Below are 26,271 nucleotides of genomic sequence, written 5' to 3'. Positions count from 1 at the left end.
AGACGACACACAAAGATCTGCTGCAATCAAAATAGGAACAAACCCACCGGCACCTAAATATACCTGGCGCTTCAAAACACTTCCGAGATGTAGAAGCGCCTTATAAATACACAATAAAAAATAAATACCTGCCCCTGCATGACATGGAGTGGTCCTTGCTCCGTGATTCTCTTCCTAAGCGCACAAATAGATGTCTGAGATGAATGAATTGGCAAATATGGAGAGTGTGATGTATAGGAGACTTAGTAAATTTGCTTTTTTTGAGAAAACATGGGGTAGATTTTTGCAGTTGTTTTAAATTGACATTATAGTTGTTTGGTGGGGGTAATTGAGAGATGTATTTGAGATGTTGGGGATTTAGGGTATTGTATATCTCGCTGTGTACATAGTACTGTGTAAAATGTGCTTTTCTTGTGTTTTTTTTTCATGTGTTATTTGATATATGCTGATTGTATTGGGATTTGTTATGGATGTTGTGTAAATAAAGTTTAAAAAAAAAAAGAATAGGACGTCCTACGTGAAAACGTCACAACGACTTAACAGAAATACATCATGACGCCCGCCGTAAAGGCATATTAGAAAGTATCTGCAAATTTTCAAACATACACAGAATGCTATCGGGTCTCATAGGGACTTTAAACGTGGGATTGATAATGAAAGCAATATAAAGTCTTTCTTTAGCCTTCTCTGCCACGCATTACAAAGGGGAAAATGAACAACCCCTCCACGGGGAATGGCAAATCGTCCCCTAGGCAGGAGAAAAAAAAGAACTGTTATGCTGGAAATTCTTACCCAAATGCGTCTGGACGAAAAAGAAAAAAAACACATATCCCTATTTGATACACATACATATCCCCATCTGCTGCACATAACAAATCCTTCAGCCCTCATAGGCCCCCCTCCACCCGGCCACCTCCAGCAGGGAGAATAACTATTCAATGTACTGTTCACTGGTACAGTGGAAGCCCCAGTGGGAAGGGAGAAACACGCTGTGCCCAGCCCCACTGCACAAAACACATCTCCCCGCGGCAAATTATCCATCTGCATCAGAAAACCCCAAAAAGAACTGAATCCTCCTGTACTTTAAGTAAATCTCACCATGATGCACATTACAAACCCCCAAATTTCACAGAAATCCCCCCTTCCCTATATTGCCGCTCTGCATTAAAGTAACAATCAACATCAGATAATTTTAAGACTTGTCATTAACCAAATTCAATCACCAAATAACACGTTTTCAAGCAACAAACGACAATCAACTTAAATATAGTTCGCCTGCAACGTCTTGCCTTCCCACTCGTGCCGTCCAGCTCTTGCAAAAGAGATGACGGAGTGAACGTTGAAACCCACGTGATGCAGAGCAGCCTACGTGATTACGTGCAGCGGAGCGTTGCTACGGTCCGTTACTCGGATGGGCACACTAGACACTACCCTTTCCGAAACGCTCATGTCCTGATTCCAGGCAGCATCAGGTGAGAGCATGCGAGCCAGCTCTTCTAGTGAATTTTATATGCATTTCTTTTAGCATCCATTAATTTAGACGTTGTCACCCCTTTGTTATATTGTTAAGAGGAGCCATTTTGCAACCTCTTGAAATGCATGTTGAAGCTGTGATTCGTTGTATTGTACTTATGACATGTTGAAATTAAACATTGTAAGTACGTGACTTTCCAATCATCTGGTTTTGAAATTACACAGTATTGTAGACACAGTAGCTCCTCCGAAGCTCATTTGCGGTACGGTTCAGGCTCTGGAATGCTCGAAGACCCAGTAACTGCTGTAGAGCTACTACACAGATCCTGCTCTGGTGTAAGCAGTGGTGTCGCCAGGAATCAAATTTAGGAGGGGCACAGAGGGGGCCAAAGACAAGGGTTGGTGGCGGGGGCACAGACAAAAGTGGGGGGGGGGGGCGCCTATGAAAGCGAATGTGTCATGTCAAACGCACTCCTCCAGAGAGGCTTTTGTGCACACCAGCTACCCCCACCACCTCCCTTTCCAGCAGAATGCAGGCATGAAACCATGCAGTGACTAATGTCCCATCATTAGCGGTTTTGTGCGCTAAATTCTGTTTGGAGGGGCTGGTCTTAGCTGCTGAGGGAACTGAACTGTTTTGATTGTTGTGCTTATGAAGAATTATGACAGTCTCCATTCACTATCTGTTTCTGCTCAGCAGTACACTATGCTGTTGTTCAGCTCTTGTGTTGTGTTGCATTGACAGTGTAGAGAGCAGCCCAGCTGAGGTAGGGTGGGCACAGTGGGGGGACCTAAGATTTCAGAGGGGGGTCCCTGCCCCCCAAACCTCTCCTAGCGATGCCACTGGGTGTAAGTGACTACATATATAATAATCAGGCCTGTTTCTTGACTTGGGCGAAGTGGGCAGCTGCCTGGGGCGCAATTGCCCTGGTCCCTGGAGGGTGCAAATTCCCTGGGTGTGGGGCGCGATTGCTGTGAGGAGAGTAGCCGCAGCACAGTAGTGGCAGCTGCTGACTGGCAGTCACATAGTACTTGCGTAACGTTATGGAAGTCAGAGGTTCTTTGAACTTTCACGCCACTTGTGGTGGAGGCATAAAAGGGCACCTTTCCTGGTGGCCGTCCGCCTTTGTAATCAAGCAGGAAAAACACAACACTGAGGAAAAAAAGATTGCTGGCTTTGAGTGTTCCCGGCTTCCCGCCAACACTCTAATTGCTTTTTCTCCGGACCCGTGCGCAAAGAAAGAAGACTGCATTGTCTCACTGACTCGGTTGTGTGCAGAACTACTCAGAAGTAAGGTAGGTACAGCCCGATGCTTCTGTTGACATTTCAGAAAATGTTCCTTTAAATTGTGTACATAGCGTTTGGCTGGTGCTCAAACAGTAGTTTGCGTAGTTCAGAGTGCATTCTGGACAAGAACAGGTAAATGGGAATATTTTGTTTTACGCTTTCTAGCACAGATTTTTTTTTCAACGTGTAGACGCCTGCCTCGGTTGGATCGAGTGCGTGCATTGGAATCGCTTTGCTGTATTCCTGCTTCGTCTTTAGAATGTGTCCCGCACCTGAAAGGGTAAATGGCAGAACGTAGCTTCACTCTGTTCTGTCCCAAAAAAAAGTCTAAACAGCAGAAACATTTCTCAGTTAGAGTTGAAAGCATATATTGGATGTTGCTGCTGTTTTGGGCACTTTCAGTCGCAACCTTCCTTATTTGTTGGTTTTAATTGGACAGGTTTGAAACTTGGTACTGTTTTTTTGCAGTTCAGAGAACTTCATTTGTTTAGAGTGAGGATTCGGGGTAGGAACATATGGAACTAATTGCACTTTTTTCATAGTTCCATTGAAGTTTTATCCCCATGCAAATTGTTCTTCGTCCTGGTGGGAGTCCTTTCTCGTACTGAGTTGGCTGCAGTGGTGCAGCTAGGATTTCTCGACCGGGTGAACCTGCGCTGTGTACACGTGGGCCTATGGTACAGGGTGAACCTGTGCTGTGTACACGTGGGCCAATGATAAAGTTACCCATAAACCAAGGGGAATATATTTGATGAGAGGGTTTGTTTGCTTTTAATCGGACCCGCAGACAGGATCAGAGTTTGAGCTTTGATGGTATATCTTTATTTCATTGTTTAGAACAGCAAAATGGTACTCCTTTCATCGGCAGGGCAAGGATGATGGGCAGAAAGGTTCTGGGCAGAATTCGAAAAAACACAGGCAGCGCAAAGATCTCTGGAGGTTTATATGCATGTGTAACTGGCCCTATGGGGTGAGCCCCTTGCATGGACAGATGTAAATGTTTTCTGCTGCACAACAGTTAATCTGCATACAAAATAACTCTGAAGTGTGAATATCTGACCACTACTAATGCAGTGAGAGCAATGCCCACTTTTTGTCACATGCTTTTTTTTCACACTTTCTTTAAAATAGGCAGAAGAAGCATGCCAAGGCATACATTAGTTTTCAAAATTGATTAGCAGAGTTTGCTAATCAAAAAGTTCTTGATTAGCAAACAAGCCCATTTGATTAGCAATGCTGTACTAATGTGTTTGTCACCAGAAGTTATTTGTACCCAAGACATAAAATGAGCAACAGTACAGCATGTTTGTGTACCGCTGAAGTAAGAAATTAGTGAGATGAGGCATGGCTTGCAACTTCTTTAAAATTCCACTAGACCTGCAGTTCGAGTAACTTAGTTCACCTATTCGACCTAAGAAATACACTCGACCCATGGCAACGGTTGACAAAAAATGGAAATGCGCTTTCAGTAAAATGGTGCATACCTCTACAAAACCACTTTGTTTGGCACACTGCTGCCACCCAAAGGCTAGCCATGCACAGTGAAACTTGTATTTGACATTTACTCCAACAAAGTAAACGCTAACTTAAAGTGTCAAACATTCCCTGCAAATGGTACTCGCCCTTTATCAAATTTCTCGACTATGCGAGTGGGCGAGTAGACTTTGCGATTCCCTGGTTGAGTATTTAAAATGTAAATGGTTTGCTGCATGAATAGACACAAATAAATAGATATAAAAAAACATGAAAATAGGGTGGCCAGCCCTCCCGCAGGTGCTAATATATAATGCAATCATAATCATAGAGCAAAGCGAGCTCTGGAGGTGATTGGTGTGCGTTATTGCTGTAGATCTGTAGTTGTACAGACTGGATCGAACTATTGATCACAACTTTGCAGAAACTTCTGGTTAGCTTTGTGTATTCATTATGTAAGAGGAAAGAACATAAAAGACTAAGCAGAGTGGATCGCATAGCAGGAAGGGAACTGGGCAAACTGGGTGGAAAAATATAGTTTGCATTTCACTTTCAGGGTTAGCTGGTATAAAGCAGCAGACTGATAAGATAGAATGTCATGGAATTTGTGCGATTAGCTTATTGGTGGAGCATCCATTTCACAGATGTATGCATGCAGCCAGCAGATTACAGAACTAGGTGTGCCATCAAAAGCATTTGACTGGATCTATATTTTCAAGTGTTCATGTGTGATTATGATGCATCTTCCCCCAACAAAACGAAATATAGTTGACACTATGAGATTTAGATACACTAACCTTCACTGTAAAGCATGGAAACAATGCAGTGTTGTATAGTAGCAGTACTGTAATTATACATTATGTAACTTTTTTTTAGTAATAGAATTACATGACTGTCTTAAAAAATGAATAAAGTTAACACATCCTGGTCTTTGTCAGACAGGATATAGTTAGCTTCATTAAAACATTATCCCGATTACTTTTGATTTGAAATTATTTGAAAAAACGAAATCCTGCCTAGCACTCATACACATGCCTTTGGCACTTATGAGTGGAGCAGATGAGTACTGCTGCCATTATACCCTTTGAACTTGCAGTGAACAGAGAAAAGAGGGTGGAGAAAGCCTTGAGGGCAATAGAGGAATTCAGGGTGAGCTAGGTTTTCATTGAACAGGGAAACCTAAATAGCTAGCTTTGCTACACAAGTGTCAATTTAATTAACAAACCTACAGAATTGCACAGCAAATTGCTATGCGACACTGCTTATTTAATTGCTTGTACGCTCTAATCCACTTTTACAGGCAGCTGCCATTTTTATGTGTTTCATTTTGCAGTCCTATAAAGGTTATATAAAACATGCCTACAAGTACCAGAATGCAATCTGATATGAGGTTTATTATTTCAGTCCAGAAATTGGACTACTTGAGATCCTGTTATGTGGGTTGAATTACTTTGGCCCCTGAAGGCCATGTGCGATGGACGGATGGTATAGTGAATGGGTTCCACTTCTATTTAAAAGTGTTTCTGCCATTTAATAACTGACCAAATGTAAGGTGTCTTTCACTGTAAGAGATTATGCCCAGCGTGTGTAAGGCTCAGGTCATGCAGACAGCGTGAAAGAGATTAAAGTGGGACAGAAAACGAGATTGTCAAGGAAAAGGTGAGGAAAGCGAGATTAAGAAAGGGGGAACGGAAAAGAGGAAAATATAGGCCCTATAGGGTAACAAAATGGGGCAGAGATTGCATGTGAGAAGGGGAGGCAATGGGCAGTTAAAGAGCAAGAGTGAGATGGAAGAGAGCTGAGGGTAGGGGTAGATGTGACTCGCAGGAGGAGGAGGTGAAATATAACTGGGAGAGAGCACTGTGTAGAGACCGCTGTATCTCACTTGCTGCGAAATGCACACTGTAATGTGAAAATTGGCTATGCTCCAGGGCTGCCGGAGGACTATGAAGTGGAGTCCAGCCCTCTGTGCTCACATCAGCTGAATGCCTCCTTTTGATGTTTCGTCCGAAGAGTTGTTTGCTGACTGGTACTTTGCTTTTGCACAGAGCACCCTGCGGGTACTGAAAAGTGAAAGATCATAGATGTGCCAGTATTCAGGATGCAGTGATTTGCATCCTATGTGGGAAGTTGGTCCTAGGTGAAGTGAGGTATGCTCTTACCCTAAGGCCAGCCACAACCTGCTTTTTATTTACCTTAGTGCCCCTTGCTTCACTCTGGGCTCGTAACGAAGCTCACTAGCGCTCCTGTTGTGTTCTGGTTCCTCACCTCTGTATTGTTCCATTTCAGATTTTGCTTTCTTAATGGTTAAAACAAAGGCCATTCAGTTGAGGAATATTGTATTAGATCGATTAAGTTTCTGGTCAGATGCTGCCTGCCTATTTCATCTGGAGGCTGGTATCTATACTGTAGATAAGTAGGATGTTTCTACTGTATGGCTATGTGAAATGAGTCGGAGGCTGTGATTGAGACCTTCTGCCCTTTCATTCCGCACAAATAGAACTATCTGAAAGCACCATGACTTTCAAATGACAAACAGCACTTCAAAAACTGCTGAACAATCTGACCTGATTTGACCTGTTTGAGGTCATTGGGGAGATGTAATTGAAAGGAAACCCTGTAAATAAAATGTGCCATATGGTCCTAATTCAAGCAGCCCTCCCTCTGAACCAAAAGTTATTGCCTCTCATAAACCGTAAAAGTGCAGTTGTTAACACGTGGAGTTTCCAGACTACCTTTTTGCCCCATCTGCCAATTCAGAGCCTTGTTTTGTTGTAGTTGGATTGCAGCGTATTTGGTTGAGAGAGGGTTTGACACTTGCAATGTGAGATGGTTAACTGCAACTTGTCAGCCAGTGGTAGGAATTGGCATACAGTCCAAATGCTCAAAGTTTGCTTCAAATAGGTAGGGCCATGATGTGTAGCCTCTCCAAATTTGGCCCACTTTCAACTCCTCGCCTTTAGAATGGAGCCTCCTTACTGCTACTTTGCTTGGCAATAAATGCATCATTTAAAATGAATTAAAAAAAAAAAAAAACTTTTGGGGGAGTTTGGATTATTCCTAGCAAGAATGTTGCAACATATTATAATTGGGCCATACTTTCTGGCTATTTCTTTTACTTCAGGCATTTGAATGCACTGGCTATGTCGAAACCAATAAGACCTTCGGGAGCACACAACTGGGAGAGAAAAAAACAAGTGGCACAAGGTATCAAAAGTGCCAAAGTACTGTCTTCATTTTTTAGGAGGCAAGAGAAGACTTCAAAAGAAGTAGATAAGCGTGCTCCCCAAGGCCAGGCAACGGGCATTCCTGAGGAAACTGTACTGCCTGTGGTCATGCCACAAGTTTCAAGAGGTGAGGCCTCAGGAACCCAAGCACTAGAGGGCAATGATGACCAACAGGAACAAGGCACTAAAACGTGTTGGTTTGAAGACATTTCTTTATGGCCTAAATTAATGCCTGGACACGTGCATGATCAAATTGTAATGGGAGGGCCACAGGCTATGCCACCTCGTAGTTATTCATACCCAAAGGATGACAAAAATAGACCTTTTTCTTCTTCATATGGGCTCATGGCATTACCTAACAAAGAAACAGTCTCCAGGCCATGGCTACAATATTCTATTTTGACTGATGGTCTACTGTTTTTGTTGTAGGCTTTTTGACCCTATGCCAAAATCAAAACTTGGTAGTGATGGCATTAATAACTGGAGACACATTGGTAACTATTTGAAAATGCACGAAGGGTCTCCTGAACATGCCAAATCCAGTGGCAAGTGGGTGGATGCTGAAAGGTTCCTCACAGGACACGTTGGTATTGATTCTCTCATGCAAGATCAAATACAGGCAGAGAACAAACGTTGGCGGCCTGTGCTTGAAAGAATTATGTCAATTGTTTTTCTGTCCAAAAATAATTTGGCATTTCATGGCTCTTCAAACAAGTTACTTACTCCACACAATGGAAATTCATTAGGCCTTGTTGAACTACTAGGGACATTTGATCCAATCATGATAGATCATTTGCATCGAGTGACCTGACGAGAGATCCACAGTCCCTATTGCAGAAATGACATTCAGAATGAAGTAATTAGTTTAATGGGGTCACAAGTAAAGAATACAATTTTACAAAGGGTGAAGGCTGCAAAATATTTATTTTGGATTGTACTCCAGATATCGGCCACACTGAGCAACTGTCTTACACTGCGAGAATTGTGGATATTACAGGCAAAGACATTTCTGTGAAGGAATATTTTATAGGGTATCGCCCCGCAGACGACACATCTGGTGAAGGACTTGCAAACCTTCTGTATTCTGAAATGTCAAAATGCGGTCTAAAGATGGACAACTGCTGTGGTCATGGGTATGATAATGGTCCAAACATGATTGGGGTAATCAAAGGAGTCCAAGCGCGGGTTCTCGAGCAATACCCCTGTGCATGTTTTAACCCATTTGGCTGCCACAGTTTAAATTTGGTAATTGCTGATGCTTCCAAATCCTCTGTGAAATCTGTTTCTCCTTTTGGTGTACTTCATAGACTCTATAATTTGTTTGCAGCTTCAACCAAACGCTGGAGCATTCTCAGTAAGCATGTAAAAAATCTTTCCTTGAAAAAGGTCTGTGAAACACGAAGGGAAAGTAGAATTGACAGCTTGAGAGCTGTCCGGTATCAATTTTGTTGAGATACACACAGCACTCATGAGCATTGACGAAAAAGTAAATGACTCAACATTGTCCTCAGAGGCTAAATCCCTTGCTTTACACATGGAATATTTCGGTTTTATTTGTACTTTAGTTGTGTGGTATGACTTTCTATTTCAGGTGAACATTGTAAGCAAATCCATGCAGTCAAAACAAACTGATTTGCCGGCCTGCAATGACCTGCTTAAGAACTGCATTGCCTCGGTCAAAGGGTATAGGAGTGTTGGTTTTGAGTCTGCTGTAACAGCAAAAGAGAGCACCTTACTTTTAGATGTTGATCCTACTTTTAAGACAACTAAACGGCATAGGAAAAAAAAGAAAATGTTTGCGTATGAGACTCAGGACGAGACCCATGAGAATGAAGATCTTTTAAAAGTAACTTTATTTTGTACCCTGATTGACACCATAACTACTTTGCTTGAAAGGCGCTTTTCCAAGTTGTCTGCGCACAATACAAGCTGGGGTTTCGTGTAAAACATAAAGCTCTTACATGGAAGAACTAATACAACTGTGCAAGCACCTGGAGCAATTATGAGAAAAGGGTGGTGATGGTGCACCAGAATCTGATATAGATGGTTCCCAGTTGGCTGAGGAACTGAGACATATCTAGCCATAGCTTCATAAGTTCTATTATGCCCCTTGAAATTTTCCAGCACATTCATCATACAAAAACACATTGTTTTTTCCAAATGTGTGGGTTGCCATGAGGTTCTTACTAACAGTTCCAATTACAGTGACAAGTGTTGAGAGGCGCTTTAGTAAATTGAAACTGATAAAGACATACTTGCGCTCTACAATGGCCGAGGAAAGGCCATCATCCCTTGCAATACTTTCAATTGAGAGGGAACTTGTTGAAAAAATGAATTATGCAGCAGCAATAAAGGCTTTTGCAGCAGCAAAGTCAAGGAGATTGCCCTTAACATAGACTAAAAATTGACTCAAAACTTCAAAAGTAGTATATACTGTTTGTGTACTCTGTTTTGTCTGAGGAATTACTGCAAAGTTCTCGAATCATGATGTAATAAAACCGATTGCATTTGGTTAGCAGTGATTTGTTGACCTTGGGTAGGAGTTGCTTAACAGTGTAGTTTGGGAGTGGCACGCGGGGGTAGGGGTGCATTTTAGTGTTTTCCCTGGGCACCAAATGGACTAGAAACTGCCCTGATAATAATACCTCTGCAGGCTGATTACAGACGTGTACTGTCTCCTGCTCCTCTATTTTCGTTATGTCCCCCTTCCCCTTTTGCAACGATTGGACAGGTCAGCTCTCATCAATTGTCCCGCAAGGATAACTCTGCGGCAACGTGCTCGCCTTGGAAACAAGACAACACAGAGCAATACAGGTTCGATCCCTAGGTCCGTGCTTAGAACCCTCTGGGTATTAAGTGCGTTATAAACACGCAACTAAGAGACATATTCCTGTAACAGTGCCTCGATGCCCACGTGCTGTGTGAGTGCTTTAAAAAAGCAAATCAATAAATAAATGTAAACTGCGACTGAATGGTGTTCGCTGTCTTGTCCCCAAAATCCTGAAAGCATTGGTGAAGGATCTCCTGGATGACCACTTGATCTTTTGCAGTATCTGCCAGCGCTGCCAAATCCTCTCCTGCCCCGGACCCCTGATCTCCCTAAGCCGGTACCCTGCTGTCTCTGCGCCAGAGTCTCTGCAGATTGCCCTCCTGTGGTTTCTTCAGACTTGGGGGCAGCTTGCATGCCCTTCCCCTTGTTTTTGGAAATGGTGCGTAGATGGGTCTGATTTGAGGGGGAGGGGGGCTGGCTCATCCTCTTCTCCCTGATATTGTTTCGCATCCTTCGGACCTCTTCTGGACATTTTTTCAGGGCGTAGGAACCTCCTCCCTCCGCCGCTTTGTGGGTCTGCCCTTGACTGTGGGGGTTTGGAACTTCCCCCTAACTTTGTGCAGTTGAGCCACTGTTTATCCTCCTCCTCTGGTTTCAAATGACCCTCCTCCTGGTCCTGGTGCCAGGATCACTCTACCCTGAGCCCGACCAAATGGCCTCTCCCTTATTCTTCCTTGCCCACCATGGATGTAGATGGATTCTTTAGCCCTCTATTCAGCCTCAGGATTGGCCTGGGAGGCCGGGGCCCCACGGGTCATTGTCTTTTATGCATGGTGCGTCTCTTGCTTCCTTGTCTCCCTTGCTGTGCTTCTGGATCTGGGTGCGCTGGCTGAGGCACTATATGCAGTTGCAAAATTTACCTCAATGGGCCTCCAGACGCCCCGGCTATAACACCACAGGGCCTCCCCTGGTCTTCTCTGCAAAGAGCTGGCTTCAAAGCTTGGGCAGGGGCCCTCCCCACTCCTCAACGTCACTCTGCTCAAAGCTGGTGATCACTGCCTGTACTGGTCAGCTTCTGCCTGCTTGCATCCTTTCCTTGGGCCAAGGCACATGCTGACCTGTGATGGTTCTCCCGCAAGGAGGGGCGAGGGGAGTCGAGCCACTCGGGGTCGCCGCCTTCCTGCCTCATCGCTGTGCGGCCCCTCCTGAGCCTCTTGGCCGCTCCGGGTGCTCTTCTCCACTGCGCAGCTCTCAGCAGTGGGCTACCGGTATGGCCCCTGCGAATACTCCTGATCTCTCTGAGACGCTGCTTTGCCGGGGTGGTTCGGCCCCGCCTCGATCTTCCCGCTGGTGCTCGGCAGCAGGGGAGCCCCTGCACCACGAATCCAGCCCCGGTGGGCCTCCAATATTGCAGGCAGCTCCTTCCTGACGGGCTCCTCTGCCGTTGACAGCGGCTGCTTTCTGCCACCCTGCTTCGCAGCCGCACAGGATCCTTTGCCGCCCTGGGTCTCCCCCGAGTGGTTCTTCATGCTCGCAGTCTGCAAACGTGTCTCGGCTTGGCCTGCACTGGCCACGGTCGCAGTGCCCCCGCACCTCAGACACTTTGGACACAAAGGCCGCACACCCGCCTCTGCCGAAGTCCCCCAGCAATCCGGGCCGTTGCACTCCACCACCGCAGCCTCCATTCATAAATCCTCACCTAGGGAAGGCTCTTTTAATCTATCTTTTATCTTTGGCCCCGGGGGGAAGGGATGGGGTTAGAATCCCAATCATGATGCACTTTTTAATGGGTATCCATCATAGATGCCAGTACAAAATACTGTTTTTAATTATTTATTTTTATAGAAAGGATGAAATGTGCTTTGATGTGGCTGCACTGGCATTTTGGGGCATGCAGTCTAGCCATTCTTTGCTGTGGCATGACATTCTTTTTTTTTTTTAACGGGATTCTATGACAAAGCAAGCATGATGAGTGTTATTATGTGTCTAGACTGGCATTTAGGGCAGCCAGCAAGCCATTTCTTACTGTGGCATGGCTTTTATCACTGGTATCGAGGGGAAAGCAAACATGATGAGCATTATTATGGTTCTAGACTCGCCTGCATTGTGCAGCTAGCTAGTTTGGACATGTTTTCTTGTTGTGACAAGACATTTTTAAAGGCAAAGCCAACAGGAGTGTGAGGCAGAGCCATGATGGGCATGTTTTCTTATAGTATCATTACTGGTATTATGTTATGTTCAGTTGATTTGTGTCGCATCGCTACCACCGAGGGGCAGTCTCCAGGCACTCTCGTTGATCTGCAAAAAAGTGGGGTGGAGGATTAGTGGGGGAAAAGGGTTAGAGGGTAGGTTCAGAACCAGGAGTAATTGTTGTCTGTGAGTGTTTTGCATGTGGTCACTTGTGAGCGGCCTCGCGCATTAAGATTCCATGCCTCGGGTGTGTGGTAGTGTTTTGTGTTGGTGTTAGTGTTTTGTGGTTATGATGGGTTGGTCGTGTGCACTAGTTAGGTAGTGTCCATAAGGATTCAGAGTCACAGGTGGTCGTAGCTGTAAGGTAGTCGGGCATCTTGTTGTGGTGTTGTGTTTTAGATGGTATTGGGCCTTGTGGGTGGTTCACTCTGGATGTCGGCATAGTAATGGTTCTCTATATGTTTGAGTGTGGCTAGTCCAAGATCTGGTGTAGAGGCGTCAGTTATGTAGGAGGAGCAGGAAGGGAAGAGGGTTAGTAAAGTCAGTCAGTTCTTTTTGGTCTGTCTGAAGCGGCCCTTTGGATGCTGCTTGACGGTATCTAGCCAGGTTCTTGTTTGCGGTTCTTTGTACCCTCTCGTCTCCTCTCTAGTTGTTTGTCTGTGGTGTTGGTGTTGCTGGTGTCACTTCTAGGTTGTCTTTGTCTGCTGTATAGCCAGTTTTTGAGCAGCTTCCTGAAGGTGATGTGGTCTTCTGTGGTTCTAATTACTTTGGGCATGTTGTTCCAGGTGTTAGCAATTAGACGTGAGAACGCTGCTCCGATGAATTTTCTTTTTTCGTGGCGTTTTGCCTCTATTTGTAGGTCGTTTTCTGGATCTTAGTTCCCTTCCTGGGCAATACCGCCTAATCTTTTCTTGGAGGATTTCCGTTCCTTGTCTGTGCAATGCTTTGTGGGCGATGCAGAGTGATTTGAATTTGATGCGTTTTTTTTTATTGTTAAGCAGTGTAGGGTTTTCAGTGCTGGAGTGATGTGGTCTCTTCTGTTTAGTCGTAGTAGGATCCTGTCTGCTGTATTTTACACCCTTTGGGGTATCTTGGTGAGTCTTTCTGGCATTCCTAGGTAGAGGCTGTTTGCATAGGTAATTCTTGTGAATATCTGGGATCTGAGTAGTTGTAGGAGGAAGAAGCATTTTTTTGCGATTGCATTGACTTGCGTTTCCTGTCATAGTCCGTTGACCATGAGTATTCCTAGGTTGGTAGTCTCTGGATGCGTTCCCATGCTGATTGGCCAGTCCCATTGTGGGTTCCCTCTGTCGAACCCTGTGGGTTCTGTTTTTGCCAGGTTCAGTTTGAGGTTGTTCGTTGTCATCCAGTTGTATATGTCTGTGAGGCAGTTGTTGAGGGTTATTATTTTGTTCCTGTGTTCTGTTTGTTTTCACAATCAGTTGTGTCGTCTGCGTAGTTGTAGGCGGTAAATCCGTATGATCGACTCAATTTCATCAGTCGGCACATGTAGATGTTGAAAAGTAGAGGGGAGAGGCTGGAACCCTGTGGGACTCAGCAGGATATCTGTTTGGTGTTTGAGGTGAACGGTGGCAGCTAGGTTCTTTCGGTTCCGTTTGTTAGGAATAAGGTAATCCATTTTAGTGCAGATTCCTGCATGCCACATTCCATCAATATTTGTATTAGTGTTGAGTGGGGGATTGTGTCAAGAGCTGCTGAAATGTCCAATAGATTGGGTGTGGTCTGCGTTTATTTTCAGGTCGTCCCATATCAATAGAAGTGCTGATTCTGTTCTCTCATCGGTCTGAAGCCAACTTGTGATTGGTCGGGTATTCTGTTTGTTTCAACGTGTTTAAGATGGATTTTGTAGACGTGGTTCTCCAGGATCTTCGCTCGTTAGGGCAGGTTGGCTATCGGTCTGTAGTTGCTTGGGTCTTCCGCGCTTTCGGACCTTTTTTTTTAAAAATCAGTGGTTTGATGTATGCGGATTTGAAAAAAGGATGGTACTATTCCTCTTTACTATTCTTCTTTTGAGTGATAGGTTCATTAGGTTCCAGAAGAGTGTTGCTGGGGTTCTGTGGTTGATGATTCCTTAGAAGACGTCCCGGGGTGGGGGGGGGTCAGGAGTCCCTTGGAGATCCTGCAAGGTTTGTGTCCTTAACCCTTTAAGTGACATGGGTTCCCCCCCCCCCCCCCCCCCCCCCCCAGTGCCAAGGCCTTTTTTGGTGATTTGGGTATGTCACCATTCAATGCCTTGTAACTTTTTTTGTTACATAAGGTATCTCTGACACATTTGGCCCCTTTTTTTTCCCACATGTAGGCGGTTCTAACGCCACCCAGGAATCCTAGGTTGCTGTAGGGAGATGGAGAAAATAACCAAAAAGCAGGAAAATGTTGTGTTTTTTCAAAAAATGCCAATAAAATGATGTACAAAGAAGCCGGTGGTTTTTTCCTTGCAAGAGCTAGGAACAAATGGTTTGTTGTGCTGAATTCCCCAATTTCCTTGCTTTCAAGAACAGGTTGAGTGGAAACGAAAATAAATTATTTTGATGTGGTTATCAACTGTTTTGTGAGAGGTAGGCGATTTTGCCCATTTTTGCCAATTGGACATGCGTGGACGGAATGGAAGAAAAGGGTAGGAAAGCCGAAATGGAGGACAGAAAGGCATACATTTCTGAAAAGTAGACAAAATTCCAAGTTTAGGAAGTGGTGATTTGCACAGGTCAGGCAACAACTAGGTAGGGGAAAATTCCATAGTTTGGTGGAAAAAGCGGGAAAATGACCACAAGGTATGTGGTGGACATGGTTGGCTTGGTATGGCAATGGCTTGTATGAATTTTGAGCAAAACAATGCTCCGCTACATTCCCCCGACTCTTGCAGTTAGGAAATCACACATTTTACGTGGTGTTTCACAAAACAACCAATACCACAAGCCAAACACTGAGCCATGGTACACAGGAGTTTTATGCTTACGGCTTGAACAGACGTACTTAGCATGTGTAAATCAGGAAAACCAATGTGGTGAGGAACGGCAAGCATACATTTTTTTTGAGAGCACAGGCCGACCTTTTAAAGGGTAGGTGACTTGTGCAGGTTACAAAAGTGTATGGTGCCTAAAGCAGCGACTAAATGTAGGGCGCATTTGGGAAATGAAAGGGCTGTGTGACAAAGGGCACCAGCAAATTGGTCGAAACGTTATGAAAACCACACAAACGCAACAAATGTCATACCTTCCCGTGTTCCCACACGTGTCACGATGAAAACGGTACCTCACATGTGTGGGTGCACGTACCTGGGCGCCAAGGGGAAAGCCTGAAACACGGCTAACCCCAAGTCTTTTCCGACAGCTGAATTTCACGATTTTTTTCAGAAGGGCACACCATACAGAAATGGGCCTAGGGTGTCCAATCCACTAAGGAAAAGGGGGAACCCCATGCGTTTCCAAAAAGAGGACACCCGCGGGAATCCGCAGAGGTCTGAATTGTGGGTTTTTTCCCCCCAAATTTGGAATTCTGGGGCGATTTGCCCAAATCCGACCTCTGTGGATTCCCACGGGTGTCCTCTTTTGAGATGACACAAGGTGTCGTTGGAAAGGGGAGATTGAGTTTTGCTTTAATCTGTGTTTCGTCTGGTGTCTGTGGTCCAGTGGTTGTATTTGCCCCGGCTAAGTTGGTGGTCTCTTGTATTGTCTATTTATGCTCTCAGGTGGTTGGTGATTTTGTCACAAAGTGTTTGCGATGGGGTGATGGAATTTTTGCTGGAAGAGGTTTTTTTAATCTCTGATTTTGAAGTTATTTCTGTGAATTGTTTGCCGATTCCATTCTTGTGGCGTAGTAGGTTTTATTTTTTTCATTATTATAATAATTATTCAGTGTTTTTTTTGCTTTGCGGGCTGTTTCTTTGTACAGTTCGAGCTGTCTTTGGTATTTAATTTTGTCTTGTCTGGTGTATTATTCTGTCAATTTTGCAGTTGTTTTTTGGAGTTTTTTCAGTTCTTCTGTGAAACATTTTGCTGCCAGTCTTTTTGGTGTTGCTTTGAATGTTTTAGCTCGTGCTAATTGGTTAAGGGTTTTGGTGATCCAATTGTTGAGTGTGTCTTCTGTTGTATCTATGTTTGTATCGGTGGGATCTCTTTTGCCTAGGTTGTCGTGGTGGGTTGATGGAATGGCGGCCTTGTCCGCTAGTTTCTTGCAAAGTTGCGATTGTAAGAAGATGGTCTGTAGATCTGGAGGAATACTATGTTGGATTGGTCATTGAGTTCTATCGTGATTAGGAGGGATTCATAGTCATCCGTGTTGGTTGTGATGATTGGAGATGCTCGGGCGTGTGTTTTTTATTTTTTTTTGTATAATTGTGATTCCGCCTCCTCTTCGGGTTTTCTCTGTTGGCATGTATTAATTTATAATTGTCGCGTATTCTTTCATTCACTATGGCTTTATAGTTGTCTGATAGCCAGGTTTCTGTAAGGAAGCGCACGTCTCGCTTAGGTCATTGATTTCTGTTAGTGTTCTGCCATGGATCTAACGTTGACGAGGCTGCAGTGTAGTTTGCTTGATTTCCCTTTTGTGTTATTGTTGGTATGGTTTGTTCTGACTGTTGTGTTGTTGGCTGGGTTTCCGTTCCATGGTGGGTTTCTCCCGGTTGAGTCTTTTGGGTGGGGTGGTTCTTTGTTGGTCAGCCTCTTTGTCGATTAGACCGATAAGGTTTATGGCGGCGTTGGTTTTGTTCTGGGTGGTAAATGGTGTAGCTACCCCTCTGTTGTTCCAGTCTTGCTTATATAGGGGGTGTAGAGTGTGATGGATTCCAATTTTTTCCTTGTTCTGGTTGGGGTATTGTCCATGGTGGAGACCGTGTTGGGATGGTTTATTAGTTGTCGTGTTCCTTTTGGTGTCCTGGTTGGGTCTGTATCTGTGATGCTTGTTGGATTTCGGTTTGTTGTTTTTGTGCTGTTTTTTTTTTTTTTGTTTACAACGTTGTCGTAGGTGGACTGATAGCGAGCATTATAGTCTGTCTTTGCCCTGCTATTTGTATGTCTCCTTGGGCCATCTCAGATGTTTGTCGAGTTTTTTTGCGGTTGTGGGATCATGCTGGTCGGTGCCTTCCCCAGTGGTTTGGGATTTCTTAGTTCTGTTTTTTCTGGCTTCTTTGTCTTTCTTGTGGTGAGGCATGATGTGTGGGTTGTGTACCTTAATGGGTGTCCTCTTTCAATTGGTGTTTTTCCTGGTCTTTTGGGTTTAGTCTAGTTTTTGCTGTCTGTGGTTTGTTGATTGTATTTGGTAGGTTGTGGGTAGTTGAGACCTTGGTTGATGGGACTTTGTTGTTCTGTTTGTTTATTGGTTCTTTCTTTTTTGGATCCTATGTGTTTTTTCTTTTGTGTTTTTTTTTTATTTTTTTTATTTTTTTATCCTGGAGGTACTTTTGGTTGTGGTTGTTGATTATTGGATTTTGCGCAAAGCAAACATGAATACATTGTGAAGGAGTACATGTGAATACTGGCATATATTGGTGCAGTCATGTTGGGGCGAATTCTCATTTCTGTGCTAATTCCCTTCAACCTTAGAGACTCCCACCTCTTTTGCTGGACTGTAGGACATTTACATTTTAACCCTGGAGTGAGTGAGACCTTTTTCCCACTCCCTCATGTGTTTTGACCTGAATTGGATTATGTGTTTTGTGGGAGTCTAACAAACTCCATAGGCATCTACTTTTTGTATGGTGACACACACTACCTTCAGTGCAGTGTCACTGAGAAATCCTTTAGATTTCTCATAAGGTTTATAATACCTTTTCTTGTGCGAACTGCTGTTCCCAAGAATAGTAAAGTGAAATTGACTTTACTTACCTTTTCTCTATGGGTCCAGAGCACACCATTTAATGTGGAGTGCTGGGGGGGTTACCGAGTAGCCCCTTATTCTACCTTATCAAGTAAAACCTTTATTTTACCCTCCCTACTTTAAATAACTGGTGGCAGTGGTTTAATTTTTTCTACCGCAGGCAGAAACCTCCGCTGCAGTATAGCACCCATTGGTGAACATTTTATCAAAATGGCCCCGGTCTTCTTTTTTCGTCATTTTCGTGAATTCGGCTAATTTCGTGCATTACTGGCGGGAGGTTGAAGAAAACAGCTATTTTTAACAATTAACAAATGGCATCTTGTTTCCCTTTGTTTAGAGGTACTAGACAACGCTGTCCCCAATTATTTATATTAGCCTTGCAACCTTTTCTGGAAACAATTAGAGGTGATACGACAATACAAGGCATTGACCCCAGAGGTGTTAGATTAACGAAGTGGAAAAACCTGTCTTTGAGAAAATAAACTGCATGTCCCAGAATCCAATAGGGACTGAGACGAAGAAGAGGGCTGAAGAAGCATGTAGACGTAGAGTACAGGCAATTAGGCCTTACAGCCTTTGCAAGAGTCAGGCAATTGATATTAATGGTTTGCACCAGAAAACCAATCGCCCCACTGAAGGCTGCAGCAGAAGAGGGAAGGAAGGAAGGAAGGAAGGAGCTGGAAGGCTGGCAGTAGAAGTAGAAGTAAGAGCATGAGACTGGCAGTTGATGAGGAAGTGTAATCGCCTAAAGGACGCAGAGACGTGGAGACCGCAGATTTCACCTGCAAGTTCTGGGAGGGTCCTGTGTTCACAAACCCTGCACTGCACTGAGAAAGACGTGCTGAGAGTGAAGGTTTTCCCAGGTGCGTCTAGTGGCTGTAATTGCAGAGCCGTGACTGTGCTGAAGCCAGATGCCCGTAGCAGAAAGCAAGCCGAGGGACAGAGGAGTGAAGTAGACTTCCAGTTGGCATTGCTAGACCTGAGACGCCCGTGCTGAAGAAGGGTGTGGGTCCCAAGTGTGCCCAAAGCCATAGAAGAAGTGGAAGAAGTCAGGAAGGTGAAGCAGCCTGCAACTGCAGTGTTCCTGGAGCCGGCGAATGAAGCTTGGTGTTCATGTTCACTCCGAAAACCTTTAAACCTGCAGCGAGCTGACGACATCGTGCCACTCGCCATGAACACGACACACGGCTCAGACTCCAATGAATAAAGAATTTAGTCCCAGATTTCACATCGCGGACCCCTGTGATACTTACACGGAGCCCCAAGTCGGATGGCTCTGCCCACCACCCTCCTCACCCCATTATCAACATGCTTACAGCACTGCACCATCACACCAGAAGGACCTTATTTGACACACTCATGAATACAAGCTAAGAGCATTGCCAGACACGAGCCTTACATACCTTGTGCTCCTGATTGCTCATTCCATAATGTATGATCTTTATTTGCAGACCCTCATTGGAATAAAATTTGCCTTACAACAGTCTATCCAGCCCATTCCCCCAAGCCACTAGCAGCGTGAGACATCCCCCGTCTGCAAACGCTGCCTGGTCAGCTCGTACCAGCAGCTTTCACTGTTTTTCTCCCTCCCCCACCCCCCCCTCGCACCTCGGACCCAAGCACAAGGTCAGCAACACTATTTTAGACAAAGACAACATCACTTTGTCTGTCTATGATCCTTATCTGATCGTTATCCAACATGTAGTTTCATACAACCCTAAGGGGTAGCTCTTTTTAAGAGATCTACATATTTTTTGTTCTTATTTTGTTCCCACAATTATAGGGAGACACAATCCTGAGAACCAAAAGAAGGCACCACATCTGAGAGCTCAAACGTCTGAGGACCAGGCTTGACACCATCCCAGCCACTTTCATCCTTGGGAAGTCTATTCCTGACGTAGACCGAGGATCGGTCACCATTGTGCCATAACAAAACCCATACTAAAAGGGTTTTATTGTCTAGAAGGACATGTTTTCCTTTGTCTCCCATGCACTACTTTCTTTGGTAACCCATGTTTACTTGTATCGCTATGCTGTTTGTGTACATGGATATGATTATATTGGTTTTTAACAATACGATGAAGTTGCTTTTGCTTTTACTTACACTGTACTTAAAATAAATGTGAAACATTGTCACTGTTGTGTGCTTAAAAATGTTGGGTTTATGATTCTGAATCTGAGACTTATGCTTTGATGGATGTGCTTGCTTCAGACAAACTGGGATGTACCACCTTGATTGTTCTATTACCAGAATGCTGAGCAACCTGAACTAAAACTCGTGTGTAAGCCATCCAAGTAAGGCTATCGGGGAAGTCTGTAATTTGTTTACAAATAGCCTTCACTATCACTGTACTTTTTTATACCTAATGAAAAAATGGGTCACTGATGACTGTCATCACTATGTTAATCTTGTTGAACAGGAAGACTTACACAATTAAGAGTATTTACTCATTTAAATCGGCGGCTACCCCCTCTGTGACACACTCACTCCAAAACCTTGCTGGGAACTATTAACCAGCTCTAAAGTGGCTTGCGTAAGAGTAGAAGCAAGTATAAACTGTTCATTCTAGTATTGCTAACAATGGAAATTAATCACACGCACTTCTGGTAAAAGTCGTAGTGATCGAGTAAGAAGAAAAGCATCATATTTCCCATTGTTGAACTATTAACTGGAGTTCTCGCATTTCCCTAATCGAAGAGGGAATGCTTGGTAAAAAACATTCCGAAAACCCCAGCGTTGACTTTCACAATTGTTACACGTATTTACAGCATCAAAGCAAGGTCACGTTTGGCCAGTTGTGATTCCTGGTAGGAGTTAGAAAGCCGCTCCGTGATAATACGTGGGAATACAAGCACTTGCAGTCATTTACGGTTAAAGATCTACTACCTTAAAAAGTGGTTGCATGTGCCTAAATCTGCTTCTACTTTGAAGAATGAACATTGTAACATTAAGAACAAGTATTCTTTAAGTTGTTGTACTAACGAGAAGAACAAGCATTACCCAAGCCAAGAGGCAAACCCTGTTTAAATCTATCCACCTGATTTGCGAAGTTGTGAAGTCCAGTGTCCTCTGAAACAAGTGTGATATTCTTACCTGAACTCTTGGGCAAGTGCAGGATTGCATTAGCGTGGAAGTCCACTGGAGGTCCCTGAATAGAGGTGTGGTGGGAAGACTTGAGGAAATGCGTGGAAGCGGAGACAGTGGTGTGGCACCGAGCAGTGTTCAGGGGGCAGAGGGAGGTTAGTGATGTTGCGGCATGGAATGCATTAACTCGGGTGATGTACGCCCCGCATCCCCCGGATGAAATGCCTCCATGAGACCCGCATGGCGGCTGCAATGGGTGAACTGGGGAATAAGGAGTTGGGATGGGGAAGGGGTGGCCGGGATGGGAAGTAGATGGAGGAGGCGTTTTGGGTACATTTTGTTAAGCTGTTGAAGTCCTAGGGCCTAGTTTTGCTGTGTACAAGTGGGCTTACATGGACTGCAGCATACTTTGTCGTGAGCATCAGATGGACACAATGGATGGATGTGACAAATCTGCGCAGAGGCATCGAACATGGACTCAGAAATTCCTGAAGCTAAGCCATGCATGTTTTATAATTTATTTTATTTATTATTATTTTTATTTTATTGTACAAGCCCTTCTCTTTGTTGAAACAGCAAATAAAAATTGAGACGAGCATGCAGTATATAAATATATTCTAATGTGATTAGCATGGAAAAATTGTACATTTTAATGAATCTGCTTTTCCTTTTAAGCATATAACAATCTGTGAGTGATAAGGGGGAAAACCATATTGTTCTCCAAACGTAACCATGCCAATGCATTACTATGATTTACAGGTGCAAACCACATCTGAGCCTGTCTTAACAGAAATGCTGAGTGATACTTTCTAAAATCCGGAAACCCCACACCTTTCTGAATGGGTCTTTTGAGTTTACGAATCAAGAGTGTATGTTTTCTTTTTTCCCATTAAAAAATTGGCCAACATGAATCAATCCTTGGGATGAAAGGAAACTGGCAGCATATATAATGTATACAAGATAAATGGAGAAATCATAATTTTGATGTTTTCAAGACGACCCCACCAGGGCAAAAACAAAAGGGACCATGAATCGGTTAATTCTTTAGTTATGCTCACCTGGTCTCTGCGGAGGCGTTGGGGCACGGTTGCACCCTCCCGGGGTGAGGTAGCTCGGGTCCGACTTCGCCCTCTGCGCTTATGTGGTGACTGGTGCTAATAGGTGATGCTGCTCGGGACTGCTCCTGCGTGGAGAATAGGGGACGCGAGTATGCCAGCTTGTGTGCCTGATCCCCCTTCCAGACCCCTTCTCCCAAACCGTGGTACCCGTGGGATGCGCTGTCCCTGGAAAGCTCACCTGATGATTCGTTTTGGCGAGCACTCCGTCCTGCTGCTTCTGGCAGGGGCGCTTGTATGATCTGGACCGAGTTCCTTCACTGGTCCCTTGCACGTGGTAGTCCAGTCCTGCAGTGACTAAGCCACAATACTTCAGGTAAGTGTTCCTGTTTGTCTGTTTTTGTTGTATTGTAAAGTTTGTTGTCTTGTATTGCTGTCCGTTCCACTTTTGATGTTTGCTCTTTTGCTTTCTTCCCTTGCAGGTGATGTTGCCAGCCTGCAGAAGCTGCGGAGCTCGAGGCGGCAGCCGGGGGGAACTAGGAACGAAGCTGCAGCGGTACAGTAGCTGGTAAGTTGTTAACTAGGGGGCGCGCAGGGTTAAAATGCAGCCAGCCCTAGGATGGATGTTCTAACCTTGTCTTTCTTCTTCTCGGGGTCCAAGTTCATGGATGAGGAGTGCGGTGCTGCGGCGTCGGGATCAAGATCGCTGGATGTCAGGAGATGAGTCTGCAGATGAAGCGATGAAGCACCGGTTTCCTGGAGGTGAGTATGCAGGAAAACGCTTGATTTCCAAGGTAAGTAAACTGGTCCAAGCGGCGGTGAGCGTCACGTTGCACGCGAGTGCACAGTAACGCGAAGCACCGGCCATAAGGATGGAGCAGCTTCTATAGTTGAGCTTCTGAAGCCATGCCTACCAGGTTCACCCTGCCTGCCATACCTTGCCACACCCGATGAGTCAGCACATGAGGATGTTCTCTGGAATAAAGGCTTTCAGCTCCTGGAAAGTTCTTGTAAAATAACTTGGGCGCTGAAATATAGTGTTCCTGCTCGCATCGCTATATGATCCTGGCGCCAAAGGCGCCAGGACTGAGTCCAGCTAGGGCCCCTGTGTTTATGGGTCCCAAAGGGACATAAGTGAGTCAAGTGACCCATTGCCCCCATCACTAGATGGTGTGGTTTTTGTGTTCTGGGGCCTGTGGCCATGACATTAATTCTAGACAATACACTATTCATATTTTCTTTTATAGAAGAGGAAATATGTATACCCAAATATTTAATCCCATTAGGGCACGATTTCATACCATAAACTTGAATGTGATGTTTAGAGCAGTGGATATTGCGGGGTAACATTTCAGATTTGTACATGTTTAACTTGTAACCCGAAGCCATTGAAAAACGTGCAATGACACCCAGAAGATTATGTCAACTAGTGTTGGGATTTTTAAGGAGCAACAGAACATCTGCATGGGCAGCTAATTTTATTTGTACACCTCTGGGGTCAATGCCTTGTATTGTCGTGTCACCTCTAATTGTTTCCAGAAAAGGTTGCAAGGCTAATATAAATAATTGGGGACAGCGTTGTCTAGTACCTCTAAACAAAGGGAAACAAGGTGCCATTTGTTAATTGTTAAAAATAGCTGTTTTCTACAACCTCCCGCCAGTAATGCACGAAATTAGCCGAATTCACAAAATACTCGTGGTATAAAATAAACAAAACCAAATCCGAAATAATCCCCTTAACGCAGTCCACAACACAATCCGAAGCTACATCCCAATTCCGATGGTCCCCGACGTCGGCTAGATACTTGTGCATCATTATGGCAACTGATAAGCGCACCTTCTATATTAATAATTATGACCCATATTTATCTTTATTGGAATGCAAACTCCTCCTTTCCACGAACGGCCGAATATCCCTTTTAAAAATGGTAGTCGTGCCCAAGTTAATATACCTGTTCAGTGGTATCCCGATCTGGCCTTGTAGAAAATTCTTTGATAACTTGGCTACTAGCTTTGTGTGGGCAGAGGGCGTGGTGAGACTCAACTGGCCCAAATTGTGCGAAAAGTTTGATACAGGAGGTCTGGCTGCTCTAGACTTCCAACTATATTGCTACACATCACAAGCACATTTTGCAAAATACTGTTCTACATCTACCGAGCGGTTTGCCCACATAGGATCAACATTGGGCAAAATACTGCAACTATACTAAGTCGGTTTTCCTGTGCGCCAATTTCAGGCTGATTCAATTTAAAATGTTGAACCATCTACATATTACCCGCAGTAACATGTCCAAATTTGACCCTTCCAAACACATGTACTGGGAATGTCCACCCATCAGAGAATTTTGGGAAGAAGTGGCCAACATTCTTAGTGATATACTAGACACACGTATACCAGCCACACCACTGAAGTACCTACTGCGGGACAGTAAAAAACTGCAGACTTTTCTCAGTGGCGGGGGCAGTGGCCAAGAGAAACGTTCTCAGGAATTGGAAAATTAAAGCCCCCGTACCCCACATGCATGTTTGGCTACGGGACCTAATGTACCTCCAAGAGTGCGAAGAGAACTATGTCAGGGGTATACAGGCCATCTCTAGACCGAAAGACATCTGGGTGACCCATATTCATTATTTGAATAACACACAGGACGAGTCAGACGAGGATGACCACCAATCGGATAGCAGATGCTGTTGTTCTAGAGACACTTATGCATGTTATACGATATAAAGTCCAAATGTGTACGAATGCAACTAAGAAACTCGTGCTTGCTGTGTAGTGTTTGTCCGTGAAAAATAAAGTTTAAAATAAAAATAGCTAGCTTTTTTCAGATGTGAATAGAATGCCTTTATCATAGATGGAAAGGAGTTACTGAGACCATGCCGTTTAAGTGCGTCAAACATAAAATCCCGTTCACCCTAGCAAATGCTTTTCTGCATCAAGAGCTATAGCTGCATAACCAATTTTAGAATGATCAACAATATCTAAGAATAGTCTTATATTGGACGAGGACAATCTGCCCTTTAAATATCCAATCTGATCTTTTTTAACTAAAATAGGTAAAAAAAAAAAGGAAGACCTGTTGGCCAAGACCTTGGCAAAGATTTTATAGTCTGCATTTATTAGGGAGATAGGCCTATAGTTTTGGGGGTGCTCAGGGTCTTTATTAGGTTTTGGGAACACAATAAGCATGGCTTCTGAAAAGGTTCCTTCAGATTTACTATGTGCCATAAAATGAGTGAAAAGCTCTTCCAGCTTGCGAACTAATACGTTTTTAAAATGAGAATAGAAGTACATGGAAAAGCCATCTGGGACTTTACCTTTTTTGAGATTATTAATCGCTTTGCGGATTTCATTTTGAGTAATGGGAGTTGTCCAACGAGCTAAGATCAAGCGTAGGATAAGAGAAGAGACCCAGCGTATCTTTAACAAAGGATACTCTTGTTCCTTCTCTTTTAATCTTGTGATGTTTGCTCTAACACCACTTATTGTTGATCGTTTCTACCTTCTAATCACCACTATTAATCTTTGAGTTGTGTCCTGGATCTGAATGTCTTTCACATACCCGTAGCCCTTCTATTTTTTGCCTGGCGGTTCACATGCTCTTCCACCCCCCCCCCCTATGCCAGGGACAAATCACTTACAACCCTCCTGCAGATGAGCTGCAAGCATAGGAGTGCTAGGTAGTCTGCTAAATAAAACTGATAGGAATACCTCCCCCCTATTAGGCCCACCACCAGGTTCCCCCCTCTCAACCAAGCCTCCCGTTACCTGGTTGACCATGGGCTATAATGTAGCATGGTATACACCGTATGCGCATTGGGCAGAGCTTGATTGAGCCATCCCCATTGCACATGCTCAGTTCAGTATGGTATGG

General features: G+C 44.2%; 1 protein-coding gene across 1 annotated transcript in view; it reads left to right on the top strand.

Annotated features, from left to right (window-relative positions):
- Positions 1-1,382: 1,382 nt before the first annotated feature.
- PRPSAP2 (phosphoribosyl pyrophosphate synthetase associated protein 2) overlaps positions 1,383-26,271 on the top strand; it is a 746,926-nt gene continuing 722,037 nt past the window's right edge. The window contains exon 1 of the mRNA XM_069645686.1: positions 1,383-1,472. The gene's annotated coding sequence lies outside the window, so the exon portion shown is untranslated. The remainder of the gene's footprint in view (positions 1,473-26,271) is intronic.

The sequence above is a fragment of the Ambystoma mexicanum genome, chromosome 2p (genome assembly GCF_040938575.1).
Source record: "Ambystoma mexicanum isolate Mex_15411 chromosome 2p, UKY_AmexF1_1, whole genome shotgun sequence".
NCBI lineage: Eukaryota > Metazoa > Chordata > Amphibia > Caudata > Ambystomatidae > Ambystoma > Ambystoma mexicanum.
Note: the sequence above shows the minus strand (reverse complement) of the source record. Positions and strands in the feature narration are given on the sequence as shown.